Source organism: Macaca thibetana, chromosome 6, assembly GCF_024542745.1.
Source record: "Macaca thibetana thibetana isolate TM-01 chromosome 6, ASM2454274v1, whole genome shotgun sequence".
In the NCBI taxonomy this organism is placed as follows: domain Eukaryota; kingdom Metazoa; phylum Chordata; class Mammalia; order Primates; family Cercopithecidae; genus Macaca; species Macaca thibetana.
In genome coordinates this window covers 132,174,897-132,187,511 of record NC_065583.1, presented here as the reverse complement: position 1 = coordinate 132,187,511, position 12,615 = coordinate 132,174,897, and positions in this window count along the sequence as shown.

Sequence of the window (12,615 nt, the reverse complement as noted above, 5' to 3'; positions counted from 1 at the left end):
TGAAGCTTCCTTCCTTACTTTGCTCACTTGTTGAAGCTCTATTCATCATTCAAGATGCCAACCAACTGTGTCCTGTTTTGTGAGGTTCTTCTCTTTCTCTCTTTTTATTGAGGTTCTGGGACCCACCCATCAGGGCACATTTTCCAACCTTTATCACAAAATACTCAGTTATTTCTCAATATTTGTTTGTGCTATTTGAAACAGTGAATTATTTGAGGATGGAGGCTATCTTTGCATCCCTAATGAGTGAGATAAGACTAATACTCCCAAGAGTAGTTGCTTGATAAATTGATTAAAAATGAGTAAATGAGAATATAGAAAAGACCATGATCCCTTGAATCATTTTCAATTTTTAAATAATTTTAAGGACCATGAACCAATCTTTTATCATTTCTTTTAAATTTCCTGGCCATTTCATTTCAATGGGATTGATTCTATTTCATTGCCATTGATTAGTGTCTTTTAAGTAAAATTTGGCAGGAAAAAACTTTAAATCACATAACCCCTTTTGTATTTATTAAAAACATAAGTGAAAAATTACCTAAGACTTAATTAAAATGTAGGTCACTGTTTCTTATATCCTAATTTGTAATAGGGTGTAGGTAATTGCCTGGGGACAGCCAATAGAAAAGCAGAGAGAACCCATTTACCACTTGTTCAGCTCTGTATAGTCCAGATTACTTATCCTGAAAAGGGCACATATTCAAAGAGGAGAAACAATTATCTACCACTGAAACAGGTAATGAAGTTTTCTATGTGCTATAATTTTAATTTAAAGAGCATGTTTGAAAGGCTAAGATACCCAGACAGGCAGATATTTCCTTCTTCACAGTTATAAAATCTGTCACATCTTAGAAATACTCCCTTATTGAGTGGCAATCACAATTTTTATTCTAAAGGTTCCACATGCGTGGCATATTATGTAATGGACAGCACTTCAGAATAATCTAATGAAAAGAGAACTCTTTTCCATGCTAATAAACTTCAGATTCTGCTTGTTTCAAGAAAATGAATTCAGGCTTTGAACTGCTGAGGTCCACATAAATTCAGGTTATCCATACAGCCGTGCGGAAAATCTCCAAGATGAGTTCTTTATTAATAGCAAGAATGAGTGAGTCAGTCAGCTCGTTTAATGATCTGGCCCATAATTTGAATCCATTGAAAGTTGCCTGTTAGCACCTCTGGGAGCTGAGATCAAGCGTGACCTTGGCTTGTGATAGCTTGAATTAAAACCTTGTATGATAGCTCCCACACCAGCTTTGTTTTTATCATTTGGCATGCAAGCAGACACCTTGAATATCCTTATAATTGTTACAAACATGAAAATTGTGAGGAAGTGGGAAGAGGTTTATGCTAACATGTAAAATTTATTTTGAAAGAAAATAATGGATAATTCCCCTCCTCTGTGAAATTACTGGTAGTGGTTTGTTAAATGTGATAAAGTTCATACAGGCAGTTTTGTTAGCCTCTGCAGGACATTTTGTATAAATTCCTCTTGATTAGACTTTCCTACATTAAAAAAAAATCTATCATATCATTTTTAAAAAACTTGTATTTTAAGTTCAGGGTACAAATGCAGGTTTGTTACATGGGTAAACTTGTGTCATGGGGGTTTGTTGTACAGATAATTTCATCACTCAGGTAGTAAACCCAGTACCCATTAGTTATTTTTCCTGATCCTCTCCCTTCTCCCAACCTCCACCCTCTGATGTAATTCTAAAAGAGGAAAAAAATAGATTCTCTTCTTACGGATCACCTAGGTTTTAATCTTCCTCAGTAATTTGAACTTGGGATACCTTTAGGGTTTAAAATATTTACCATATCTTGGCAATAATATTTAAAATTTGAATTTGTCTGAACTTTTATTTATGATAGCTTTGTTTCAATAATATATCTTAACTTTCCTATTATTATACTTGAATAAAAATGTATATTTTTCTAAGTGAATGTTATATGATTTCAGGTGATGTGACATTTCTGTTTCATTTTTTTTCCCTGGCTCCATCTCACTATTTTGCCCTAGGAAAATGGCATGGTATAATATAAATCTCTGAAAAAATAAAACTGCTAAGAAATTGGTGACACTAAGGACACTAGCTTTATTTATTTATTTATTTATTGTACTTACTCCTTTGATCTAAATAAAATTTTGTATACTTTCACCAACATCTCTTCCTCTACCCCCACAAACAGCCCCTGTTAACCACTATTCTACTCTCTGCTTCTATAAATTAAACTTCTTTTAGATTCCACATATAAATGAGATCATGTCGTAGTTGTCTTCCTGAGCCTGGCTCATTTCATGTAACTTAATGTCATCCACATTCAGCAAATGGTAGGATTTCTTTCTTTTTAAAGGCTAAATAATATTCCATATATATATATATATGATGAAAAAATATATATCTCACATATTCTTTATCCATTCATTCATTGATGGGCATTTAGGTTGATTCCACATCTCGGCTATTGTGAAAAAAGTCAATGACCATGGGTCTACAGACATCTCTTTGACATACTGACTCCCTTTCCTTTGAATATATACTCAACAGTGGGATTGCTATATCATATGGCAGTTCTATTTTTAATTTTTTGAGGACCCTTTATATTGCTTTCCATAGTAGCTGTACTAATGTATATTCTCATCGACAGCAGGCAAGGGTTCTCTTTTCTCCACATGCCCATTAGCACTGGTTATTATTTGTCATTTTGATAATGGCCATTTTAACACACTGATGAGATATCACTCATACCTGTTAATCAGGTTCTTTGCCCATTTTAAAACCAGGTTATTATTATTATTTTTTGCTTTTGAGTTGAGTTCCTTACATATTTTGGATATTTTTAACTTACTAAATTTATGGTGCTGTGGTTTGAATGCATTCTACAAAATTCATGTATTGGAAACTCAATTCCTCTGCCCTCATGAATGGGTTAATGGATTAATGCCAATATCACAGGAGTGGGGTTGTTATTGAGGCAGTGGCTTTGTTGTAAAAATCAAGCTCTCTGGCTCTTTTGCTGTTGCCCACTTGCCATGTGGTGCCCTCTGTCATGTTATGAGGCAATAAGAAGGTCCTCACCAGATGTCAGTGCCATGCTCTTGAACTTCTCGTCCTCCAGAAGCATGAGCTAAAAACAAACTCGTTTTCTTTATAAATTACCCAGTCTGTGGTATTCTGTTATAGCAACAGAAAATGGACTAAGACATATGGTTTGCAAATATTTTCTTCCAGTCTGTGGGTTGAAATCTCTTCACTCTGTTGATTGTTTCCTGTGCTGTGCAGAAACTTTTTCATTTGATATAATCTTCTTTGTCTATTTTTGTTTTTACTGCATGTGCTTTTGGTGCCATATCCAAATAATCATTGCCCAGACCAATGCCATGGAGCTTTCTCTCTACATTTTCATCTAGTAGTGTTTCTTCTAGTAGTAGTTCAGGCCTTACCTTTAAGTCTAATCTATTTTGAGTTGATTTTTTAAAAATGTAGTAGGAGATAAGCATCTAATTCCAATCTTCTGCATGTGGATATCAAGTTTTCCCAGCACCATTTATGGAAAAGACTGTCCTTTTCCTATTGTGTGTTCTTTGTACTGTTGTCAAAAATCAGTAGATTAATCATAAATGCATGGATTTATTTTGGGGCTGTGACACTAGCTTTGTAATGGAAGCATATGAGCTTCCTGGCCTCGTGTATCAAAGAACCATAAACTGGGTAGCTTAGAACAACAGAAATTTATTGTGTGGTAGAAGGCTAGAAGTCTAAAATCAAGATGTCAGCAGGGCATGCTCTCTCTAAAACCTGTAGGGGAATCCTTCCTTGCCTCTTTCAAGTTTCCAGTGGGTTGCTGACAATCTCCGGAATCACTTGGTTTGTTGATGCATCACTCTAGTCCCCTGTCTTCACATGGTGTTCTCATTGTGTCCCTTCATATCATCTTTCTCTGCATGCCTGCCTCTGTATCCAAATTTCCCCTTCTTATAAGGCCACCAGTCATGTTGGATTGTGGTCCATCCAATGACCTCATTTTAACTTGATTACTTTTGTAAAAATCCCCCTTCAAAATAAGCTCATATTCTGAGATACTGGGGATTAGGATTTCAGCATATCTTTTTTGAGAAATACAATTCAGCCTATAGCAAAGGTAATTTAAAATGTCACACTGGCTTTTTAACTTTTGACTTTTGCATTTAACATTTTGATGTGTTACTTGAAATATTTTAGATGATTTTTTTTGAGCCCAGAGATCTGAATTTCTTTTTAAATAATGGCTTGGAGACAATGATAACAGATAGTTCAGTAGATGTGATGTGGTTTTACATAAAAGCACTTGAAACAATGAATCTAAAAGGTATATCAAAGAAAAAATATGTTAAGAATGACAGCTTTAGACAAACTTGAAAACTGGAAATGATAGATACTATAAAGATTGTCACAATTAGTTGTGGCATGTGTTAGTGCTTTTCTTCTTTATGTTTCATTGTTATTTTCTCATTGCTTTATACAGAAGAACATATTTGATTTTATTGACATGTTTTCAGTTTTTTTTATTAGTAAGTATATCATATTAGAAATGGCATAAATTTGGGGAACTTGCAGTGCCAATTAATTTATTGTTTTTGCACATGTCTTAATTTTAAGGATCTTCAACTTTCTATCTTGAAATTGCCAACCTGTTGGGGTGCTTTGAAACACTTTTATACTTTTAGTATCCTCCATATGTTGTGAGTTCAGGACTTTAAAAATATATATATGTGTGTGTGTGTATATATATATATAAATACATATATAAATATATATGTATATATACATATATATATATATATTTTTTTTTTTTCCCCCCTGTTCTGAGTTAGTAAACAGCAAAGTTAATTACTTGGAAGTAACATGAGTTGACTGAAAAATCTGGACATTCCATGACCTTTCCAATAATTCTTTCAGATGGAGTTCAATACTGCAATTATTTTAAGAGTTTGAAGGGAAAAAAATAAGTATTTGAAGTCAAATAAAAATTAAATAAGACTATCTTAATTATGACTTGCTGCCAAGTGAAAATCACAGAGAGAATTCCCTTCTAGAATAGCACAGAGATGGAAGAGTATGGTAGGGGATGAGGCTCACTGTGATCAGAAGAACAGAAATTTTAGATGAATATGGGTTATTATTTTTTAATGCACTGTCATAAAAGGATTGAAACTAATCCATTTTACAAGTTAATATAAAACTCTATGACATATTATTTTACTTGATTTTGGACTCTGACAAATCTATGAAATAGTTGGTCAATTTAAGTTACTGTATGCAGTTCATTAAGTCAGTTTTTCTAAGACAATTGTTAGGTCTCATAAATACTGATTCTTGCAGATACAAGATCTTTCAATCTCAGCTAGCATTCTAGCTGGTGGTTGTATGGACAAGACAGTTGTAAACTGAATTTTATATTCACACTTTAATGTTCAGTGTTCTTTACAAAACAAATATCCAATGTACCTATTCATTGCATTTTCAAAATGTAATAACTAAGAAGATTCTAGATATGGGTGTCTAGTCAATTCTACCTTGGAATCACCATAGGATTGTACTGCACATAAATCTTCTGCAAGAAATGTGTACCCAGATATTGCTGGCTCCCCCTTTTATTTTCAATATACATGCAACTTATTAAGTTTTTGATGTGGCTTTCAGTAGATGGTGGAATGGAAGATAGGAATAGTTTCTCAGTTATTACATTGCCAATTAAATAATTGGTTCATGACTCTGTGTGTGTGTGGTCAATCGCGGTATTTCTAATCTCTCTCCGGACCAGTCAATTTTAAATAATATTTCCAAATTGAAATACATGAATCTCTTTGGCCTGACTTCACTAAAAAGTATTTATGGGGCAGGTTAATTGGAGCCACCACCATGACTGTGAGCCAGTCATTTTGAGTAATATAGGCAGTGTTAACTCATGCTAGAGCATAGCAAACTTATTTTCCAGATCCGTTGCCATCCTCTCATTCGGGACCTGCACTGTGATTGAAGGAGTCCTTTAGGAATAGAATGAATCACACTTCATAACTATTTACAGAGGAGAAGGAAGAATAAGCTGAATATAGAAGATGAGCACTGTGCAAACCAGTGGAAAGTGTGTGTTGAAAGAAGTCGATACATCCGGAGTGCTTTGATATGAGGTAGTTCATATGTCTTTGGATCAGCACGACTTAAAGCAGCTCTCTTTATAGAGCAGGTGTGTCCACATTTTTCAATAGTGGGCCTCAAGATTAGAAATTAACGCTGTACAGCCACATTGATTTTTACTGAAAACTGTGGCGTTTGAGAGTCTCCATGTTTGGGGTGTAATTGCTGAACCTGACTTCAGGGTGAATCAAATGATTATGCAGCATTTATTCTTCTCTTTTGTTCTTTTATCAGGAGTCTTCATAATGCTTCATGTTTCATGGTGTAATATTAGTCAAATTAACTTTAAATTGCTCAAAATTTTATAATTAATTTTTTCAGTTTCAATTATGATTCACAGTCTACTTGCCTGGCACCTGCTGGCAGGCAATTATACAAAGTCAGCAAAGGCTATGTGGTGAGCTTCTCCTTCATATGTTTTTTCGAGTGAGATCCTTGAATGTACTTAGGTAGCACCAATAATGGCTGACACTTTTATTGCATTTGCTCTGTGTCAGGGAGTATTCCAACTGCTTTGTTTTAATCTTCATAACAGCCATATGAAAGAGTAACTATTATTACTATAGCTTTTAAGATGGGTGGGAAAAAGAAGCAGCACAGAAAGTTTTAAGAAACTTTCTAATCTTATCCAGCAGGTGGTGAAGCTGCAATTTAAACCCAACCAATCTGGTTCTAGGCATGTTTCTGCAAACACTAAACTTTACTTCATTCTGTGTGAGACTGAGGGAAGGCCTTTTCAGTTTCTATGCCAAAAAGGCTTTTCTGCACATTTTGAGTTTGAGGACACAGACTTAACAGGATTACATCTTGTTCAGTTCTCTGTGTCTACATCTAACACATAGAAATGGATTAATAAACTTGAATGAATGAATGAATGAATGGGCAATTAAAACTGTAGTGATTGCATATTAAAATGTAATTTTTAATAATTGAATAATATAAAGCTCAGATCGTATTTGAGGAATTCTGCTCTATATTCTTTCTACTCTAAAACTCTGACTGGGAGATTTCTTTTCTTCCAATTTGTGCACTGTTGAGCTCAAGGTTCATGTTTTCTAGAGACCATGTCTGTGTAATGTCACATACGTGCCTCAAAACCCAGTATGGTCCAGATTGAAATCCTAATCTTCCCTTGCCCCCTGCCCTCCTAAAAAGCTTCACTTCTGACCTGTATCTCAGAAAATGGCACCATTATTATTCATCTTGTTGCTTAGAGCTGAAACTCAAGCTTTTCCTCTCATTTTTCCTTCTTGGTTCCCAACACCAGATTAAATAATTCCTCATAATACATCTTTTCTACATCTAACATTTCTTGGATCCTTTCACCTCTCCTCATTCCCATAAAATTCTTGTTTAGTTCCTTTTTTTCCCCTTGGCTCTTTGCAAGAGACTATTGCCTGTGTTTTCTGCCCTACTGTCTGCTGCCTTGGTCTGTTCTCTTTGGCATGGAGTGCAGCATGCTTCATCATCTGGCCCTGCCCTCCCTTGAAGACTCAATTCCTACTGCTCTGTTCCCCGGAATGAGGTATAGTTTTTGAGTGTCAATGTACTGTATCTTACTGCTGGTGGGGGGAGGGGTGGTTCTGTATTTGCTTTTCATTCTAAATCACAACCCCATCTCATCCTAACCTCTTTCTTTTTGTAACTCCTGCTCACCCTTTCATTCTCAATGCTTTCTCACACAGAATCTGTCATATCGTCAGTGCTCCAGAAATATATAATAAATGAATCATACAATGAATGTACCTGGTTTACTTAGAGAAGTTCTAGGAAAGGAGCTTAAAGCTACAGGTGCATCTGTGTTAGAGAGAGTAGGTGATGTTCCTGAATAGTCTAAAGCTAGATTTTTAAAAAATTAAATATTTACTTATTTATGTTTCCTTCTTCCTCTGTGATGACTAAAGCTAGATTTTAAAGAAACTTAATACCAGGTTCAAGTGTAGAGTTTCAATAAATGAAAGCATTTACTTGTCATGCGATTACCACTCACATGAACGTGTTTATATATAAGTACTAGGTAATGACTATTTATTTCATTTTTATGTTTCCCAATTAAAAAGAATCTCTATTCGTATTTATTAGAAGGTACTGTGCTAAGTTTCTAAAGGTGCTTGCATGACATTTTTCTCTGAACTGGATAGATTAAGTTATGCCTTTTTCCCCCACTAGACTATGAGCTTCTTGAAAGTGTAGAACACTAATATTTATTTTTCAAGAATATAAGAATATATGTGGCATATCATTGGTGCCTTATATAGTTTTGCTCAATGTGTGATTCAAAGAATGAAGAAAATAATGGAAAATAAATAGCATAGTAAAAACAGGAGTCTTCTTATTTTAACTGACAGTGCAGGTGGTGGTCAGGACATTACCAACTTACGGAAGTCTGGTACACCACGCAGGTAAGTGGCAGTTGGTAAATCTGATGGTTAATATTGAGTGTCAACTTGATTGGATTGAAAGATGCAAAGTATTGTTTCTGGGTGTGTCTGTGAAGGTGTTGCCAAAGGAGAGTAACATTCGAGTCAGTGACCTGGGAAAGGCAGACTCACCCTTAATCTGGGTAGGCACCATCTAGTCAGCTGCCAATGTGGCTAGAATAAAGCAGCAAGAGAAGACACAAGAGCAGACTTGCTAAGTCTTCCAGCCTTCATCTTTGTCTCATGCTGGATGCCTCCTGCCCTCAAACACCAGACTTCAAGTTCTTTAGTTTCTGGACTGTTGGATTTACACCAGTAGTTTGCCAGGGGCTCTTGGGCCTTTGGAAACAGGCTGAAAGTGCACAGTTGGCTTCCCGACTTTTGAGGTTTTGGGACTCTGACCGATCTACAACTGGCTTCCTTTTTTTAAAAAAAATTTAATTAAAAAAAAATCTAGCTTTAGACTATTCGGGAACATCATCTACTCTCTCTTCCTCAACTTGCAGACGCCCTGTCATGGGACTTAACCTTGTGAACGTGTGGGTCAATTCTCCTTTAATAAACTCCCTTTCATATATACATCTATCCTATTACTGTGTTCCTCTATTGAAGCCTGGCTAGTACAGTAAGCAAAGCCTCATGGAGACTCTTCAGGGTGCTTCCAATGCCACTCTCATGAGTCAGCTTGATGCAACCGGGAGGTGTGAGAAACCCCTTACTAGTCAAAGATTTGTATGGGAATTGAAACTCTGCTTGTTTTTGCATCTCAGCCTGTGTGTTTAGTAAGTATGTGCTCCAAACTCTGGAAGCCTAGGTACACTTCTCTATTTCAATATTGCAAAGACTACAGCACTCAACAGGATATCAAACGAAGAGAAGTATTTGTTTCTAAGATCAGGGGCTTTAGAGACAAGAAGAATAAGTCAAGATGAGGACAAGGACAAGTGACTCGAAAAGGTAATTTTGGATTATTCCAGTGATTACCTGTTGTTCACAGTCATTCTGGACCAAAAAAAAAAATGCAGACATGAAAATTCATTCTAAAGAAAGAAGAACAGAAAGCAGACAGGCTTGGACATAATCTCACAACCTGAAGTTATTTTTAAAAAGCAGTAGTTCTAATAATGATAATAATGTTGTCTGCTTTCAGGTTTTTAAATTATTCTTTAAAAAATCAGATGCAAAATAACAAGCAAGGCCAGGCTAAATTTGAAATTGATTTTCCCAAAATAAGACACCTTGCTTTTCCAGTACTTCATGTAAATGCAGAAGTTATGGAAGTAGTGAAAAGTCTTGAACCTACAATTACGCCTTTTGCCTTACAATTTGAGCTGTGATCTTGCTTTGAAAAAGCCTTTGCTCGATTTCTTTCCCATTCCTCACACTGCCATTTTGTTTTTGTGTGATCAGACAAAAATGTAGAACATGGAATGACTTTGGATAAAATTAAAATTTAAATGGCCAGCAAGAAGTCTTTAGAGAGCATTTATTTCTGTCTGTACCTGGCACTTTCAAGTGGCTAGGCCTGTGGGTCAGTCATCAGATTTGTCTTTATTCCGTAGATGTAGGAGTGCTCCTTGCATTGGCTTTCTCCGTCTCATTCTGAGATCAAAAGGTTGTATCATAAATCAACAATCTCAGAGCTTGAGAGACTGGATGTACTGTGTGCTGAGATGATAAAAGTAAAGATACTTTGGTAGAAATTCTCCCAAAGCATCATTTCCCTTTCTTTATGCACAACGTACAACAGAGAGTAGTCAAGGGAAGAAAGGCCAGCCTGCAAGAAGGCAAGGAATATGTGAGAAAGAGCATGAGAAAGCAAGAGAAAAAGTCCTGGGCATTGCAAAGAAGCATCTAGTCACACCTTATTAGTTTATACAGAACTGCATTTTTTTTTTAAATTTTGTAGCACCCACTCTTGTCAGTACTTCAAGTTTATCTCATTTTTTTTTTCTTTGCCCTTTTCACTCCACCGAGGCATCCAAAGATGATCACTGCCATTGTTTACCTCATTGCAGTTTTTAATGACTTTATCTCCTCTTTTACTTCCTTAATGTGTCCCATGGTGACAAGTTGCTTACGTGGGTAAGCGGCTAATGCAGAAAGACCAGGAACTCATCTATCTTCAAACCAGTCTTTTCCTATCCTCTTCCTTCCTGCCACCCTCTACGGATATATGTTCTCTCTGTTACCCTCTATGTAGCAGTTAGGATGAGATTATATTAAATGTAAATATAATCTTTACATGACAGTAAAGATTTCCTTCTAGAAAAAAAAAAAAAAAAGAATATGATTGGCCCCTGGCATACTGCTGGGGCAATGGATAGGGTTTTAGTTCAGCATTAGCCTCACAATAAGGAGTCAACCTTGTGTTATGACTGCCAAAAAAACAAAAACAAATAAAAGCTAATGCAATGCACGAAATTTCCTTCTGCATTCTCATTAAAGAGTTTGCCTACAAACAAAGCTAATGACAATTATTATACAGATTAAATTATGTTTATCAAATTATTCAAATAAATTAATAAAAATTACATCGTGGCAAAAATTTCTAAGCAGTCAAAGAGAGAAAATACAAGCTTTACTGATTGCCAGGCCTGCTGAGTTTCTGTGTGGCACTGCTAGCAATTTAGGAGTTTCTCACAGACTGCAGCAGCCTCCGAATTAAAGAGGACCTTATATTAACCCCACTGTGTATAATGCTTTACCATTTTCAGGGCCCTTTCAGCATGTTTCCTCAACAATAACTGTGATGGGGAAAGTAAGATCTCATTTTATAGATGCAGAATCTAGGACTCCATGTGGTTTAATATTAAGGGAAGAAGCTCAAGCCAGAGAGCAAGCTTCAGACAACTGGTTTATTACCTTTTGTTATGAACTCTGTGTGTCTCCCTAAAATTCATATGTTGAAGTCCTCATCCCCAATGTGATCATATTTGGAGGGTCTTTGGGACGTCATGAGGGTTAGGTGAGGCCCTCATGATTGGATTAGTGCTTTTATAAGAGGAGACATCAGGCTGGGCGTGGTAGTTCATGCCTGTAATTCCAGCATTTTGGGAGGCTGAGGCAGGTGGATCATCTGAAGTTAGGAGTTCCAGACCAGCCTGGCCAACATGGCAAAATCCCCTCTCTACTAAAAATACAAAAATTATCTGGGCATGGTGGCACGTGCCTGTCATCCCAGCTTCTCAGCAGGCTGAGGCAGGAGAATTGCTTGAACCCAGGAGGCAGAGGTTGCAGTGTGCCAAGATTTCGCCATTGCACTCTAGCCTGGGCCCCAAGAGTGAAACTTTGTCTCAAAATAATAATAATAATAATAATAATAATAATAATAATAAAATTAAAAAGAGGGAGACATCAGAGAGCTTGTTTTTTTCTCTCTCTCCCCAAGGTCACACAAAGAAGTCATATGAACACACAGCAAGGCTGTGTCAGCCTACAAGTCAAGAGAAGAGGTTCCAGAGTCTACTTTGCAGGCACCATGATCTTGGATCTTCCAGTCTTCAGAACTGTGAGAAGTGCATTTCTGTTGTTTAAGCATTCAGTCTTTGGTATGTTTTTATGGCAGCCTCAGCAGAATAAGACACTCATTCATCTAGGTAAACCATACGCAGTTGACCCTTAACACGAATTTGAGCTGTATGGGTTCACTTATATGCAGGTTCTTTTCAATAAAAGTGACTCTGAGTGTGTCTGCCTCTCCTGCCTCCTCTTCCATCTACTTTATCTCTTTTGCCTCTGCCACCCCTGAGATCACAAGACCAACCCCTCCTCCTGTTTATCATCCTTCTCAGCTTATTCAGTATGAAAAACAATGAGAATGAAGACCTTGATGATGATCCACTTCCAGTTAATGAATAAATAGTAATTATACTTTCTCTTCCTCATGATTTTCTTTTTTTTTTCTTTTTTAAATTATTTTTTATTATTATACTTTAAGTTCTAGGGTACATGTGCATAACGTGCAGGTTTGTTACATATGTATACTTGTGCCATGTTGCTGTGCTGCACCC